General features: G+C 40.2%; 1 protein-coding gene across 1 annotated transcript in view; it reads right to left on the minus strand.

Moving 5' to 3' along the window:
- The window catches only part of LOC124786882 (kelch-like protein 18), a 161046-nt gene that overhangs the window by 73679 nt on the left and 70634 nt on the right, over positions 1 to 16733 (minus strand). The window lies entirely within an intron of this gene.

Consider the following 16733-nt stretch of genomic DNA (forward strand, 5'->3'; position numbering starts at 1 on the left):
CCTTACCCAGCACAAAATTTCATTGTAATCATTCCATTATACAGCTGACGGTTGTCCATATTTGCAACTGCAAATATATTATGAAATCATAATGGTTGTAGTCACCACAGTCCAAACAACACAGGCACTTACATATCTCCTTAGAGAGAGAGAGAGAGAGAGAGAGAGAGAGAGAGAGAGAGAGAGAGAGAGAGAGAGAGTGTGTGTGTGTGTGTGTGTGTGTGTGTGTGTGTGTGTGTGTGTGTGTGTGTGTGTGTGTGTGCGCGCGCGTCTATATATATTAATGACACATACATTCTAAAGCCTAAGTATATTCATGCCTGGACTTTGACTTAAGTACCCCAAAAATTAATTTTTTAGTTTCTGTGTAGATTTGAAGTTGAACCATGTATTTCACAATGGTTTTCTGTGAATGGAAAACTTGTAGAAGCTGGCTGGAGCACAGCACTTGTCAGTCACATGATGATCAGGGCAGTCATCCATACCCAGAAACATTACCTAGACCGTAATGTAGGACAGAGGCAGAAAGTGCACATTTTACTACTGCGTATCTGCAGCTGAACATAGTAAAGGCAAAAACTACAGGCAACCGCCTCAACCAAAATGCGACAGCCCAGCAGCAAATGTTCAACTGGATGCGCTCTAGTGATTGAAAATTTAACTATCCATGCTGAAACAAATTTAAACAAGGTTTTACTTTTGCAACGTCTGTTCTTCAGTTTCTTTGAGTATACTTATGATTTTAAGTTTCCGTCAAAATAATAAGAACAAGTTAACTCAAAACTTTATGTTAAGGTGCTAATCTTGCCAGATGGAGTGACTGCATGCCCTTTCTAAAAACCCACCAGAATAGTGTTTTCGAAGATGGTCTTTAAATGGCTTGTTTACCACAACAAAAAGCCCCTGAAGCCATGCCTTTAGGCATAACGACTAGGATAACTTCAATGTAGCAACTGTACTCTTCACTTCAGATGGACTAGAACTGCTCTCTTAATGAGGGGGGCACCAGGTCTGATTCCAAGCAACACTTAGTAGCTGTTCTCATCCAACCTTTTGCTTTGTAACAATCATGAACCACTCAGTGAAATTTTTTTTGAGAAAAGTTTCACATTCCAGAAAAATATGGGTGAGGGGAGAAGGGATCGGTAACTTTTCTCCCTCAATGGTGACTGCTAAGAGCAGAGTAATTCTTTATTTTTTTGTTTCCAATTGTTCTTAATGTTACTTTTTGCCCCTTTATTGCCCACTGCTTTATTACTTGGCATGTCCCGAAAGGCAGGCATTTCATCAGCATTACCAAATTGGTATAGAGGGTAAGAGTGTCACTGCCGCATATGGACTGTGTGCCTCTGGAGTTTCTCAGTAAAACCTCCGGGTAGTCTCTGTGGTAGTGAAGTACATAGTCAGATAGAGGTGGCACTCCTGCATATAAACCTGCAGCACAAACCAATATTTCCATGGAATTCTGCCTCTAGTATGTTTAACAACAGAATCTCCAAGTTGGAATATCAACAATATAAGGAAAAGGTAGATTGCTACACTGTTAAGGTGACACATGAAGTTGCAAACAGGCACAATGAAGAGACACACATAAGCTTTCGGCAAAAGCCTTCGTCAGAAAAGGAAACACACACACATTCATATTTATTCATACAAGCAAGTACACTTACTGCACACATGACCACCATATCCAGCAGTTCGGACCGGAATGCCCATTCTGATCCGAGCTGCCAGAAATGGCTGTCGCGCGCGTGTGTGTGTGTGTTTTTTTTTGTTTTTTTTTTGCTTTTCTGATTAAGGCTTTAGGTGAAAGCTAATGTGTAAATGTCTTTATATTGTGCTTGACTGCAACTTGACGTGTCATCTTTAAAGTAAGTAGCACACTATCTTTTCCTTATATAGTTGTTGTATGTTAATGCATACACAATTCCAATGACCAAAATTATTATTGGCACTAGTATTCAATATTTTGTTTTATCTTGAACAAAGGAAAGAACCTTAGTTTCAAGTTCAGGATACTTCCCAGGTTTTGGCCATCTGCAGGATTTTCTTGATAAAACAACAGTTTGCAGCTTATTCTGCAAAGCAATCCAGTGCCACACAGACACATTAGACAATCCAATTCATAGTTTTTGCCAGCTCCTGTATTACATGTGCTCATCACATAATGAATAGCTGAGGGGTTTGAAGTCTGCATTATAACTGTGCTGAATTCTGAAGTTTGTTATAGTTTCCTTTCATCATTATCGCTCACTGGTAAAGACTAATTTTACTCTTTAGTTGGAGGAATACTGTACCCATCTTGTTTTGTAAAATATTGGAGCTGTAAGCATGATAATAGTCACTACCCAAATTAAACAACAACTTAAGACAGTTACTCTGTTCCTCAATACATAGCAATTTCCAAACTCTAATCACACTGTAGCTCTAGTCTGAATTAATGAATGAGCACTAAAACTGAAGTTTCTACTACGCGGAACAAAAAATTCAGTATTTTTTGGGTCAGGCAAATAAGTTACATCCTATTTGTCCATGGCAAAACACAGGGAAAAGTGTGGTTTATATTCAGACCAACACAGTTCATTTATCAGTATGCTGAAACAGTGTTACAAAAACATAGGTTCTTTCTCAGTTATTAAATTTTCTTATTAAATGTTAGATTATTATGGGTGAGAATTAATTTTCACATTTTTTTTTCCTCACATTCACCATTTTGGATGATGTCTCCTGTCTCATCAACAGGTATATTTATAAACAACGGCTTTTCCTCCTCCTGTGTCAGTGACATTTGCCATGACTGTTTCAATGCAGGATCGCGCTTTGCATGTAAATCTGTATTACAAGAAAGAAGACTGCACACATCGCTCTGCAGAAGTTCCGGGCACCAAAGGGCTTGAAAAAAGGCGTTGGTTGGTCCAATGACTGCCGTGGGTCTGGAGAAAATGATTCAGAAATTTGAAAAGATGGGTTCTTTTGGTGTGCAACCCGGTAGAGGGAGGAAATGAATTGATTCGACATCAGTGGAGGCACTGGCCACAGCAATGCAGGAGGAGACAAGTGGTGGTGTGCAAGCGTGTAGTGCATGGAGAATTTCCTGAACATTGGACATACACATGAGCATGGTCCGTAAAATCCTACGAAACATCCTTCTTTGCTATCCATTCAAGATTACCCATGTGCACGAGTTCCTTCCTGTTGACCTGCCAGCAAGAGAGACCTTTGCTTTAGAATTTCTTGCTCGCATGGAAGTGGACAACAATTGGCCGTGGAAGATTTTGTGAACAGATGAAGCCCACTTCCATCTGACAGGATAGGTCAATACACAGAACTGTCAAGTATGGGCAACGGAAAATCCACATGCAAATCAACCAGCACCACTTCATACTGAAAAGGTCACTGTGTGTTGCGGGTTAACAGCATCATTTACCATAGGGCCATACTTTTTTGAAGAGAAAGGTGCTTCCGGTCCTGTTACCTGTACCTTCACCGGTTAAGTGCTGTGAGTGTCTTTTGCGGAACCAAGTCATTCCAGCTCTCCAACAGTGTGGATGGGATCATTCTTCCACAAGATGGCGCACCTCCACACTTTGCAAATCCAGCTATGCAGCTGATGAAGCGGCACTCCGGAAACGCTTGAATTATCAGCAGCCATTTCTCTACAGCTTGGCCATCCCGATCACCTGATCTTAATCCGTGTGACTTCTGGCTGTGGGATTATCTGAAAGGTGCTGTGTTCAGAGTTCTGATTGCAAACTTAGCTGCATTGAAGGCACGTATTGCACAACCCATTCTGAACATGACCCCCGAAACACTTTGATCAGTTGTGGAAGATGCTGTTTCTTGATTTCAACTTGTTGCAGAAAACAGTGGACAGCATACTGAACATGTTTTGTGCCGGTCACATGGAAGTTAATAATCCGATCTGATTTTGATTTATGATTTTTATGCAGTTTCTGGCCTCAGGACAATTAAAAACTGATGATTGATGCTTTTTATGAGGTTTTTGGCCTCAGGATAATTAAAAACTGATTTTGCCCATCCGACATGATATGACCTTGCCGTGGTTGATGGGCTTACGTAACTACCAGTATCACACCTGTTCACCCACGCATACTGAGTAGTACATATTGTTTAACATCAAATTTACACCTTAGGCACTGTTGTATGATTCATTTGTCATTTGTATTTGACCACTATTAAATTATGATGCTTACAGTGCCATCTATTGCTACATTTTGTAACTATTTATTTTTCTTCTGCCGCACATTTTCCCCCTTCTCTGATAATATTCTGTTGCAATTTGACATCATTATGACCAGTGGTGTTATTTCTACAGTGGTTTGAAAGTTTAACTTTAATTATAATCACTTCGTATATTGTTGTAAAATAAGGAATTTTTCTGAGAGGTTACAAACTATGTGCGACACTAGGACACAGCCACTCATTATGGAATGGTCCTAGGGAGTTGTTAAGACAGTCTCTTTCATATCCCTCTAGTCAGAATTGATTGTGCAGTGAGAAGAACCTTAGATGAGTTTAGAAAGAGAATTAGAGGAAGAGATTCCTTATACGTCTGATTAGCTACTATAGAAAGTTCAAGTCTCGGTCCGGCACACAGTTTTAATCTATCAGGAAGTTTCATATCAGAGCACACTCCACTGCACAGCGAAAATCTCGTTCTGGAAACATACTCTAGGCTGTGGCTATGCAATATCCTTTCTTCCAGGAATGCTAGTTCTGCAAGGTTTGCAGAAGAGCTTCTGTGAAGTTTGGGAGGTAGGAGACGAGGTACTGGCAGAATTGAGGCTGTGAGGATGGGCCGTGAGTCATGCTTGGGTAGCTCAGTTAGTAGAGCACTTGCCAGTGAAAGGCAAAGGTCCCGAGTTCGAGTCTCAGTCCGGGACACAGTTTTAATCTTTCAGGAAGTTTGATAGAAAGTTACTTGAAAGTAAATATTTTGGTTCATGCATATATTTACTGCAGCTTAGCAAATGAAAATATACCCTACTCAATATAATTTTTTGTTTTATTTGCTAAAGTAGGTGTATTACTTTTAATTTTCCTCTTAGTTGTCAATACAGACAGGAATGTGGAAATTGTAGGAAGTAAACTAGGCAAACAGCACAGTAATGGGGAGAGGGATGTTGCAAAGACAGAATGCTTTTCCTCATGCATAGTAGCAGCAATATGCAGGTCATCTGTAGCTATTACGAAGTGGAGTAACCAACGGTTCAGATTCCAGTGTTGCTGTCACTCATTAACAGTAACAGCATGCATTTCCGATAATTGTTTTGTGCAGTTAGTGAACCAGTCTGCAAAAAGGAAAGCATGTTGGTTCTGTTGACAACAAGCAGGCAGAAATGTTTTATCAAGTAATTTAGAGACTGAAATCAGAAACTACATGGATATTACAGTATAACTGATCAATGCTGATAAACCACAGGTTTAAACAGTGAGAACAAGCAAACAATGGAAAAGCCAGGATGGTATAACAACATGAAAAGGATGGAGCACTACTCAGCACATGGAGGAGGTACTGTACAGCAGATGGTCACACTGACTATTGAGTGTTAAACATCATTTAACTATCGAACTAAATCCTTCATCAGATATAGACAAAACAAACACATTTCATATTGGCACTATTGTCTCAGGCACTAAGGCCTTAGCAAACTGAGACGACCAGTGCCATCTCTGGATGCTAAAGCTTTAGTGCCCAAAGATGACAGAACCCATATGAGTGTTTAATGCTTGATTACATTACTGACAAACAGTCATTATAGAATGAAATTTTCACTCTGCGGTTGAGTGTGTGCTGATATGAAACTTTCTGGCTGATTAAAACTGTGTGCCAGACCGATACTCAAAATCAGGACCTTTACCTTTTGCGGGCAAGTGCTCTATTGACTAAGCTACCCAAGCACGACTCACAACCCATTCTTAACGCTTTGCTTCCACCAGTACCCCAGAAGCTCTGCTGTGAACCTTGCAAGTCTAGAACTCCTGGAAGAAAGGATATTGCAGAAACATGGCTTAGCGACATCCTGGGGGATGTTTCCAGAATATTTCCACTCTGCAGTTGAGTGTGTGCTGAATGAAACTTCCTGGCAGATTAAAACTGTGTGCCAGACTGAGAATCGAACTAGGGATTTTTGCCTTTCGCAGGCAAGTGTTCTACTGACTCATGACCCATACTTAGTTCTCACTCCACTGTAGAGTAAAATTTCATTCTGGAAACATCCCCAGGCTGTGGCTAAGCCATGTCTCCACAATACCCTTTTTTCCAGGAGTGCTAGTCTTCCAAAGTTCACATGAGAGTTTCTGTGAAGTTTGGAAGGTAGGTGAAGAGGCACTGGCAGAAGTGAAGCTGTGAGTATGGGTCATGACTCATGAGTCACGCTTGGGTAGCTCAGATAGTAGAGCACATGCCCACGAAAGGCAAATGTCCCGAGTTCGAGTCTCAATCCAACAGACAGTTTTAATTTGCCAGGAAGTTTCAGTCACTGAAATTAATCATAATCTTCAAGTATCTGGGAGTTTCTGTCTGGAGCTGTTTAAGGCGGAACAACCACATTAATCTATGTAAGGGAGGATGATCACAGGCTCAGGTTTACTGGAAGATTCCTACTTCCGCATTAGAGAATATGCTTATAGAACCCTCACTCGTGCAATTCTTGAGTATAATATATCAATCTTGGATACTTATCACATTGGATTAACAGAACGGATGAAAAAGATTGAAAGAGAAGCTACACAATTAATCAGAAATCCATTCAGTCAGTGTGAGAGCAACACAGAAATGCTCAAAAAATTGTGGTAGGAGACGTTACAAGAAATAAGTTACCCAGCACTCAATAAGTAATACGACACTTTTTATCTGAGAACAGGTTGGTTTTATTCAGGATCCCAACACACCATACTACTATCCCCTCTTTTGGCTACAAAACCCTATTTTACAACAGTCTCTATTCACTGTGACAGCCTTATGCTACTTTACTTGGACAGCCTGTATACCCGCATGGTATCACTCTACTGGTTGACATCAGAGCCAATGTCCTGCTGTATCAGTAACCTCCCCATTATCCACGTCCTGCTTCACATGGAGAGCATCCTTCATTGGGCGAAACAGATGGAAGTCAGAATATTTGAGATTGTGATCTGTTGATCACCTCGAATAAGAGTGTCTGAATGTTACAACATTTTAGGAATCATAGCTGTGTGCAGCCAGGCGGCATGCAGGAGACTGTATGGGTTTGCACAATCTCGTTGCAATGATGCAGACGCCTCCCCAACGGCTTACTGTTTTTTTTACGAATTGCCAGGTCTCCACAGACATTCTGCAAGCAGCTATGAGTATCTGTGTTGCTCTGGTTTTCCACCAAAAGAAGTTGAATGATAGCACTCTGCATGGAATGTACCTCCATTACAGATATCATTTTTGGGGCACATTTAGCATTCCCACCGATCAGAACTTCATGAAACTACTGGGGCTGAAGAGAGAATATTCCACAATGTCCCACAACAAGTTCCACATTTTTCCAAGTGAAAGCGGCTGAGAAAAAAGTGCGTCCCATTAATTACTGAACACTCCTTGTACTTGCCTCAATCAACATTGTGCATAATGAATATTGCACTAACATTTAGAGACATTCAGTTTATACAGACGGGTAAACAGAGTATTCCTCCTATGAACCATCTGCAATCAGAATAGTACAGTGGGAGAATTTATATCAGTACACCATGTTTCCTCTACAACACCTCTGCGTGGTGTGCTTTATAGTAACTATCTGTGAAGAAGAAGCTATAGGATTAGGAAGAAAAGCTTAACTCACTCAGAAAAAATCCTCAGCCCTACTTGTTGAAGATGCACTAATCTTCCTACGGAAGCATGTAAATAGAAATCACTACAGTGGTTGGTTCATGGAAGAAATCTACAGTAGAACCCCTCTAATCCGACCTTGGATGGTCCGTCACTCCGGTTAGTCCGACCACGCTCAGGCTCGCGAGCCTGTGCCGACTTGTCACTAACTGGATGCCTGTCAGGCCATTGTTGCTGTGTCTATTGCTGTGCATATTGTTATACTGTGCGTTATTGTGCAGTTTTATACTTTGTTGGGATTAAAAAAAGTCGTTGTTTGCTTTATTCCGTGTTCTCTACAGTACGTCATCGGCAAACCTAAGAAACCAAGGGCATTCAAAAATATAAACTTATTTTCCTTGCCGGTTTATTACTGCAATCAAAAATCTGCTTGGATGGAGTGTAACCTTTTTAAATCCTGGTTTTTCGACGAGTTTGTGCCATCGGTCGAAAAAGACTTGAAGCAAAAAAATCTGCCTGTTCGTGCTCTACTGCTGTTGGATAACGCACCATCACACCCACCTGAGGAAGATTTGGTGGAAGGGGACATAAAAGCTCTCTTTCTGCCTCCTAATGTGACCTCACTCGTCCAACCAATGGATCAGGGCGTTATCGAATGGTTAAAAACGCGATATCACAGAAAGTATATCAGCTCAATCTTGGAAAAATATGAAGGAGGTCATAACTTATTTGAGGCAATGAAATACCTGAACATCAAAAATGCTATCTACACAATCGCTGCAGCATGAGACGACTGAAACCTGACACACTGCGGTAATCGTGGCATAAGCTTTGGCCACAAGTTATGACTGAAAATGAGCATACTGAAGATGAGCAAAACAACGATGCACTGGAAATCATTAAAGATCTATAAACTCTGGACCCGAACGTCCCTGCCAATGAAGTTGAAGAGTGGCTCAACGAATGTGACAAAGACTGTGACACTTTTGAAGAGCTCAGTGATGACCAGAATGTTGCCGCTGTTAGCCAGGAAACAGTGAATGAGGACTCGGATGGCGAAGACGAACCCCAACCCGGATTTCACACAACGATGCAAAAAACGCTTTTGACATCGCCCTTCAATACATCGAGCAGAATCCATGTAGAATATTACTGTAGACGTCTTTTAGGTCTTAAATCGTTTAATTTTTTGTACTAAATGTCTTTTTATATTTTTTTGCAATAAATATTAGATTTTTCGGATAATCCGACCTTTTTTTCGTTCCAACCATGGTCCCGGTCTCGAAGGTGACGGATTAGAGGGGTTCTACTGTATATGAATGGTTCGTGAAAGATCAACAAAACTACAGACACAAGGTTTAGTTTACCATAATGCTGCTTATGAGGGTACAATGGCAGAAATAATTCTGTAAGAAATAGAATCATTTTTCCACAACCACCACTTGGATATTTTTTCACATGAGCAGTTTCTAGAGTCTAAAACTCATTCTTGAACTTATCATGGATCATTTTGTCATATAGAAAAATACTGAACATCTGTTTAGTACAATAAAGTATTACCAAAGGACTGCATGTTCTTTATCCTTATGGTTGATAAATCTGTAACAATGAAAATAACCAATTTTTGACAATGTAATGTAATTGGATAGATAGAAAATCTACTCACCATGACAGCAAGGAAACACACATATAAAAACAGGTTTTACTTATGCAAGCTTTCGGAGCCAGTGGCTCCTTCTTCCAGCAGAAAGGTTGAAGGGGAAGGAAGAGGTGTGAAGGGAAAGGAACTGGAGAGGTTTAGGAAAAGGGGTAGAGTTCGGAAAACGGAAAACTCAAAAAGAACCCTGGGCCAGGGGAGACTTACCGGACAGGATGAGAAGGAAAGACTGATTGCTGGGGATTGCACCACATGACATTTAAAAACCTGAGAGCTTAAATGTGGAAGTCAGGGTAATATTTAAGCCAGGGATTACTACTAAAACATTGTGGATGAGTTAATAAGAGTGAAATGCCAAGTGCACTGTATGTAACACTTTCACCACACACCTTGCTTGTCACTATTGATGCCCTCTCCCTTTATAGCAGTGGTTTCCAACCTGGGTGTATTTACCCCCTGAGGGGTAAAATGAAATTTTCTGCTGAGGGGTAAAATGAAATTTTCTGAAGGGTAAAAACCAAACTAAATGATTTGATTCTGTTTCAGTCACAAAACAAAATTATTTTCAAAAGATCCATTACTATTATCACAATTTTTCAAGACTCTAATATTGATAATGTAAGTTATCAATAAACCAAACTAAATGATTTGATTCTGTTTCAGTCACAAAACAAAATTATTTTCAAAAGATCCATTACTATTATCACAATTTTTCAAGACTCTAACATTGATAATGTAAGTTATCAATAATTACTTTTTCTCAATTACTACAATTAATGTGACAGAGGTTAAAGGTCCCCCACATAGTCCACCCACTACACACAAGTTGTACTTTGTCCTGTACTTTGCTGATGATAAACACGAGACATAATACATGTAACAAATGCTAAATATCTCAAGAAAATGTCTTCTACAAGTTGTAGATGGTACTTGTAGTAGTCCGGAAATTGTTTCACTACTTGCTTTGAGGCAGATAAATGAATTAATTGACAGCACAATACAGCAGTAACTACATAAGACTGTTCACAGTATTATTATTATTATTATTATTATTATTATTATTATTATTATTATTACTACTACTACTACTACTACTACTACTACTACTACTATTAGTGGCTGTGGTCAGATACAAAGCATTAACATCCTGAAGTCTTCCAATTTCTGCCAATTCAGAAGTACAGAGTGCAGCAATCAAGTAATTTATGAATAGTACACATTTTAACCTGGTTGATTTTAAATGAAGTCGCAAGTGCCGCAATGGAGGAGAGTAATGCAGGGGAAGTATGTTTTGTAACAAGTGCCTACAATCAATGTTGATAGTTATCTTTCTTATCTGAGATAGAGTCATAGGTATTACATGTGATGCACCACGAATTCCTTCGTCATTCAACACCCCCCTCCTCCCCACACACAACACACAAACTAAATACCATGCCTCTTTCATCATTTCAAAAATAAAAGTGTTCCCAGAAAAGTCTTCCATTCTACAGTTTGTTTAAGAGCTAAAGTTGGTGATAACGTTGGGGAGGGGGTAACAGACAGTGGGAGAGGGGGGGGTGGGGGGAGGGGGGGTGGAGTACTCAGTAATGTCTGACTGCACTCACTCAGGGGCAATGGTCTAAGAAAGATTGGGAACCATTGCTCTATACCAACAACCCGCCATATACATGCTCTTTCTGCTGCTGAATATTTCATCCTCAGCAAGTACCCATGTGACTCCAAACCTATGACATCCTTCCTTCTCACCTTAATCACCTTTAATCTAACCAACAACTACTTCACCTTCGAGGGGCAGACATACAAACAGATCAGGGGTACAGCCATGGGAACCAGGATGCCTCCTTCCTATGATAATCTTTTCAGGGATCACTTGGAGGGGGCTTACTGGGGATCCGTATGCTTTCAGACCCTAGTCTAGTTTTGATACATTGATGACATCTTTGCCATATGGACTCATGGGGAGGCTGACCTATTAAAATTCCTGGGATTTCTAAGTACCTTGTCCTAATTAAATTTCACATGGTCCTATTCCTAACCCTGGTTTTCTATGAGGATGAGATCAACATCAAGGAAAGTGTTCCACGATGTTGATCTCATCCTCACAGAAAACCAGCTACACATTTCTGTGCACATTACATCAACTTGCAAAGAACAGGACCTACATCTTAACAGTTGTCATTCTTTTCACGTCAAACATTCCCTCCCATGCAGCCTTGTCATTCAAGGCAAACATATTTGTTCAGATGAAGACTCTTTACAGCAACACACCACCATTCTCACCACAGCTTTCACTGGATGTAATTACCTCACCAGCCTAGTTCAAAAGCAGATATCCTGGGCCATCACATACAATCCTGGTACTGCCAATCTCTTCAAAAAACAACTTCAGAGCACACCACTTGTCATTCAGTATTATCCTGGTCTTGACTGTATTAATCAGCTACTTCGACAAGGCCATGATTTCCTAAAATCACATCCAAATCTCCGCAATATTCTTGTCAAGATGCTATGCTCCTTCTGAATCTATCTCGCTAACCTATGACGCCTACCCGTTATTGTCTGTGCTGCAAAGCTTACCTTATGCATCCTCCTACCACCACCTACACCAGCCCTGTAACTAGCAACACATATACTATCAAAGGGAGCCACATGGGCAATGACAAGTAATATACCACCTATTATGTAAACACTGTTGAGCCTTTTACATTGGCATGACCCACACTAAATTATCAGTTAGGATGAATAGGTGTAGAAAGTGAGTGTATACACAACACACAATATCCTATTGTAGAGCATGCTCTACAACATGATAGTCGGGAGCCCAGTGCCTGTTTTACCATCCACACCATCTGAATTCTTCCCATTGACACCAGTCTCTCATAACACACTCAATTTTAGTTTTCTACATATTTCATTTTCTGACATGTCTATTTATCGCCATCCCCCTCCAACATCTGTGCTATACCATGCACTTAGCTTCTCACTCTTATTAACTCATGCACAATGTTTTAGCAATAATCTCTGTCTTGCATATTACCCTGTCTTTAATCTTTAAACTCCCAACAGTCAGTCTTTCCATCTCATCCTTTCGGGTAAGTCTTCCATGATCCAAGGTTCAGGATGACTTTTCCAAACTCTACTCCTTTTCCTAAACCTCTCCAGTTCCTTTCTCTTCACCCCTCTTCATTCCCCTTCAACTCTTCTACCAGAAGATGGAGCCACTGGCTCCAAAAGCATGCATAAGCGAAACCCTTCTTTATATGTGTGTTTTGCTGTTGTCACTTGGTGAGTAATTTTTTTTTAATCTAATCAATTACATCTGTTTGATAAATGTGGTATTTTTGCATCTACAAATGGATTACTGTTCCACTTTAATGCATACTGTTACAAAAACTAATCTAGTAGTCCTTTGTGAGAGATGGTCTTAAGAAAACTCATACTGGGACTCCACCCTGATAAAGCTCTGATACTGTTTATTAGAATTTTCATATATTCCATAGATCAATTTGTTGTACAACGAGAAACTAGGCTCTGTTCACTTGTTCTCACTCCATGCTGATTGTTGGGGAGACAAATAGGGCAACTGAGGTGACTAACAAGGAGCTCCAGCAACACAACTGAACTGTGGGAGAACATGCTATATTTACTCCAGCCACTGTTTATATTACACAGATTTTATGACTAAAAACAGTGAGTGAAATAGATATAGCAAGGATTCTTCCAGAAAGGTGTATCCACCTTGACTATTCAGATTGTCTTCTCAATTTAATTGAATGAAATAACTACAGTAACAGGATTTGGGGCACACATTTCCAAACACAAAGTTTCAATTCAAAAAATGTAACAACTTCAGCAAAAGGATTTGGGGCACGTATTTCCAAATTATAGTATTTATAAGAAAATTACCATCTTTGAAATTATATAAAAGCAACCATTACAGAGTTGTACAAAGTTTTCAACTAAAAAATGTTAACCAAGGTGCCACTTTGGTACTCTTGTTTCTCAGGCCAGGAATATTTTTGGACAATACTTTGGATTGAATATTAACATGCTAAATTCAAGAACACCCAAGGCTGCTTCAATTGATGCAGACTTATACATTTCACATTCTCTATATTTGCTTGTTTGGTGGATGCTGATGAAGTTCATGTGGCAGAGAAGTTACAGGTGGAACTTATTGAGCTTCAGATGCATTTAATGAAACAATTATAAATCAACAACATAGTAGGAAAGTTTTGGTGGAATACAAATAATTTAGGGGTAAAGGAGACCACTCACCATGTAGCAGATGTGTGGAGTCATTGACAGACACACACAGAAGAGGAAGAAAACCTGCTAGCTTTTGAAATAAATCCTTCGCCGAGTTGGACTACACACATGTACATAAACGTGTGCATGCGCGTGCCCGAACACACACACACACACACACACACACACACACACAGATCTAGCAAGTTTTCTTTCTTTTTTGTGTGTGTCCTTGTTGACAACTCAACACTTCTGCTATTTGTGAGTGGTCAACTTTATTCCTAAATTATTTAGAACAACAACACTGATAAATTTTAAAAAAGTTATTTCGTGTAAGCAAAGTACACACATTTACGTGTGTCTTCAAAAAATATTATTTGTCTCTTTGGGTGTGGTTGCTCTGTGAAGAAATAAAATAAACTGTAATTTAAAATAAGAACAACAAAATAAATACTGTTGCTCTCACAACACGGGAAGTACAGGTCAATGTTCCCGTTACTTTATTACCCAGCCAATATAGTACAAAATTTGAGCTGTATTCAAAATTAATGAAATATGTAGTAGCAGCTAGTTTTAATTCCTTTAATATAAATTTGTTTTTCTTTATAATTTTAGCCAAAGACAGGATGATAATATTGTCACCTAACTGGGATAGGTTGCTCTGGCTTGACTTCTTAATGACTATTAGAATTCTATTAGACAACTACAGTTTGCATAAGTTGGCAATAACTGGACACTAAATAATGACAGGAAGTTTTCAGACTTCCACTGATACAGAACCAAGTAGTTGAATGTTTAATAAAAAAAGTTTAGAGATAGTACATTCAATCCTAACTTAGAGGCACATCTTTAAAACAAAATCTGAAGTTTTGTGAATGGAGTCACATAAAGCACAAATTAACAACAGTAAAACAGGCAGTTAAACGATGGCAAGTATTCTGTTGGATTCTGTATACCACCGTCCAATGTTATAGCCACTGCATACAGTTGCTGCAACTCTAACATTAAAGGGATTTTATTTTTTGGATCCAACAGAGAAGATTCTTTAAGATGTGAAAAGGAGTCCAAATCTGTAAATTTTTATTTAACATGGAATACAATACAATAATTTAAAATCAAGAAACACAATACAATAATATGAATCTGCTACAGCCTGGAAAATTAAAAAACTGCCTGTGAAGGTACACTTCAATGAGTAAAGTAATTATAGCTATAATCAAAAAATGTAAACTCCAGTTAGGAATATCAACAATGCAGGAAATGTCAGATTGTTACTTACTGTCTAGAAGACACATTAAGTTGCATACAGGCACAACAAAAAGACACTTAAACATAAGTTTTTGGGCACAGCCTGCATCAGAAAAAGAGAAACCAGACCATTCATTCACACAAGTAAGTACACTTCATGCACACTTGAATGCCAATTCTGGCAGCTCAGGCCAGAATGCCACCATCACATGGGTTGAAGCAGCAGTTGGAGAGGGGGGTGGGATGAGGGGGAGGGGCGAAGAAGGGATAGCAGATAGCAGTGTATGGATGGGGAGAGAGAGAGGAGTGCTGTCTGGCAGAGTGGGTAGGGATTATAATACCAACTGGCTCAGCATCAGGAGGTTGTGGGGTAGGAAGACAGGCCACAAAAACAATGAGGGTCATACGCGCCCTTGTCAAAACTGTAGAAACATGAAGACAAAGAGAGGAGTTAAAAATGACTAAACCTTAATCCCAACTGACAGAAGATAAGACAGCTAAAAACAGGGACATGGAGAAAGGTCTGTAAAATAGATCATAGAGAAACGGAGATCCTGAACTAAAAATTAAATGGTCTTCGCCATTTTGCTACGACGGATAAAAAGTAAAACGCAGTCGACAACCTGCAAAAACTGATAACTGAGACAGCAACCACAAACGGGTGAAAAAAAGGGCATTCTGTCGGATAATGGTGGACAGTTAAAAGTTGGGTGCAATGTGCACAAAGTGATGGGGAAACACCACTTAACAAATGGAAATGGCTAAAAAGGCAGTGCCCAATACGCAACCTAGTTAAAATGACCTCCTTGCGGCAAGAGGGCCGAGTGGAGGTCGCCCAAGCTGCTGGGAGAGGCTTAATAAACTGGAGCTTGTTCCCATAAAGGGAGGACCAGTGGTGATGCCAAAGTGACACCATCTGCTGACAAATGGCAACACTGAGATCATCAGAGGGAATGTAAGAACTAGCAGGCTGAGGTACAATGACTGCAGCCTTGGCAGCAGTGTCATCAGCCTTATTTCCTGTCAGACTGATGTGACCAGGAGCCCACATAAACATCATATTGGTTCCATCAAGAGTGAGCAAGTGACAGCTTGCCAGGACCCACTGCACTAGGGGATGGATTGTGATAGCACACAGAGACTTTGAAGCACGCTGAGAGAGTCCTAGCAGATGATGCAATTAAAATGCGTGTGTTGCCGGATGTACTGCATGGTCTTATACAGGATGAAGAGCTCTACTGTAAATACTGAGCAGTGTTCCAAAGCCAATATCAAAAAACATTGCTGCCAATGACGAAGGCACACCTGACACCACGGTCAGTCCGAGAACCATCAGTGTATACAAAGATGCTACTGCGAAGACCCCATGTGAAGAGCCTGATACTGAAGAGAACGAGGCTGGAGTAGCGTCCTTAGGAAGCGAATGAAGGCCAAGGTGGACAAAGACTGCTGCATGAAGCTAAGGTGTTGAAGGGTTCACACCCAATTGGAAAGTTGGAGGGATTGTAAAGTTAAGCTGCTGGAACAGGAGCCGAAAGTGAACTCCATGAAGTAACACAGAAGAGGGATGCGCCCCATATGGCAATCAAAGGAATCATCGAAGAAGGAGGCACAGGATGGGTGGCCACCTGCTGAGGAGAAAGTCACAACGGTAGTTCAGCAGCTTCTGCACACAGACTCTCAACCGGGCTAGTGTAAAAGGCACCAGAGGCCAAACGGATGCCATGATGGTGGACAGTACTCAGACAGCATAAGAGA

This window comes from Schistocerca piceifrons, chromosome 1, assembly GCF_021461385.2.
Source record: "Schistocerca piceifrons isolate TAMUIC-IGC-003096 chromosome 1, iqSchPice1.1, whole genome shotgun sequence".
Classification (NCBI taxonomy): Eukaryota; Metazoa; Arthropoda; class Insecta; order Orthoptera; family Acrididae; genus Schistocerca; species Schistocerca piceifrons.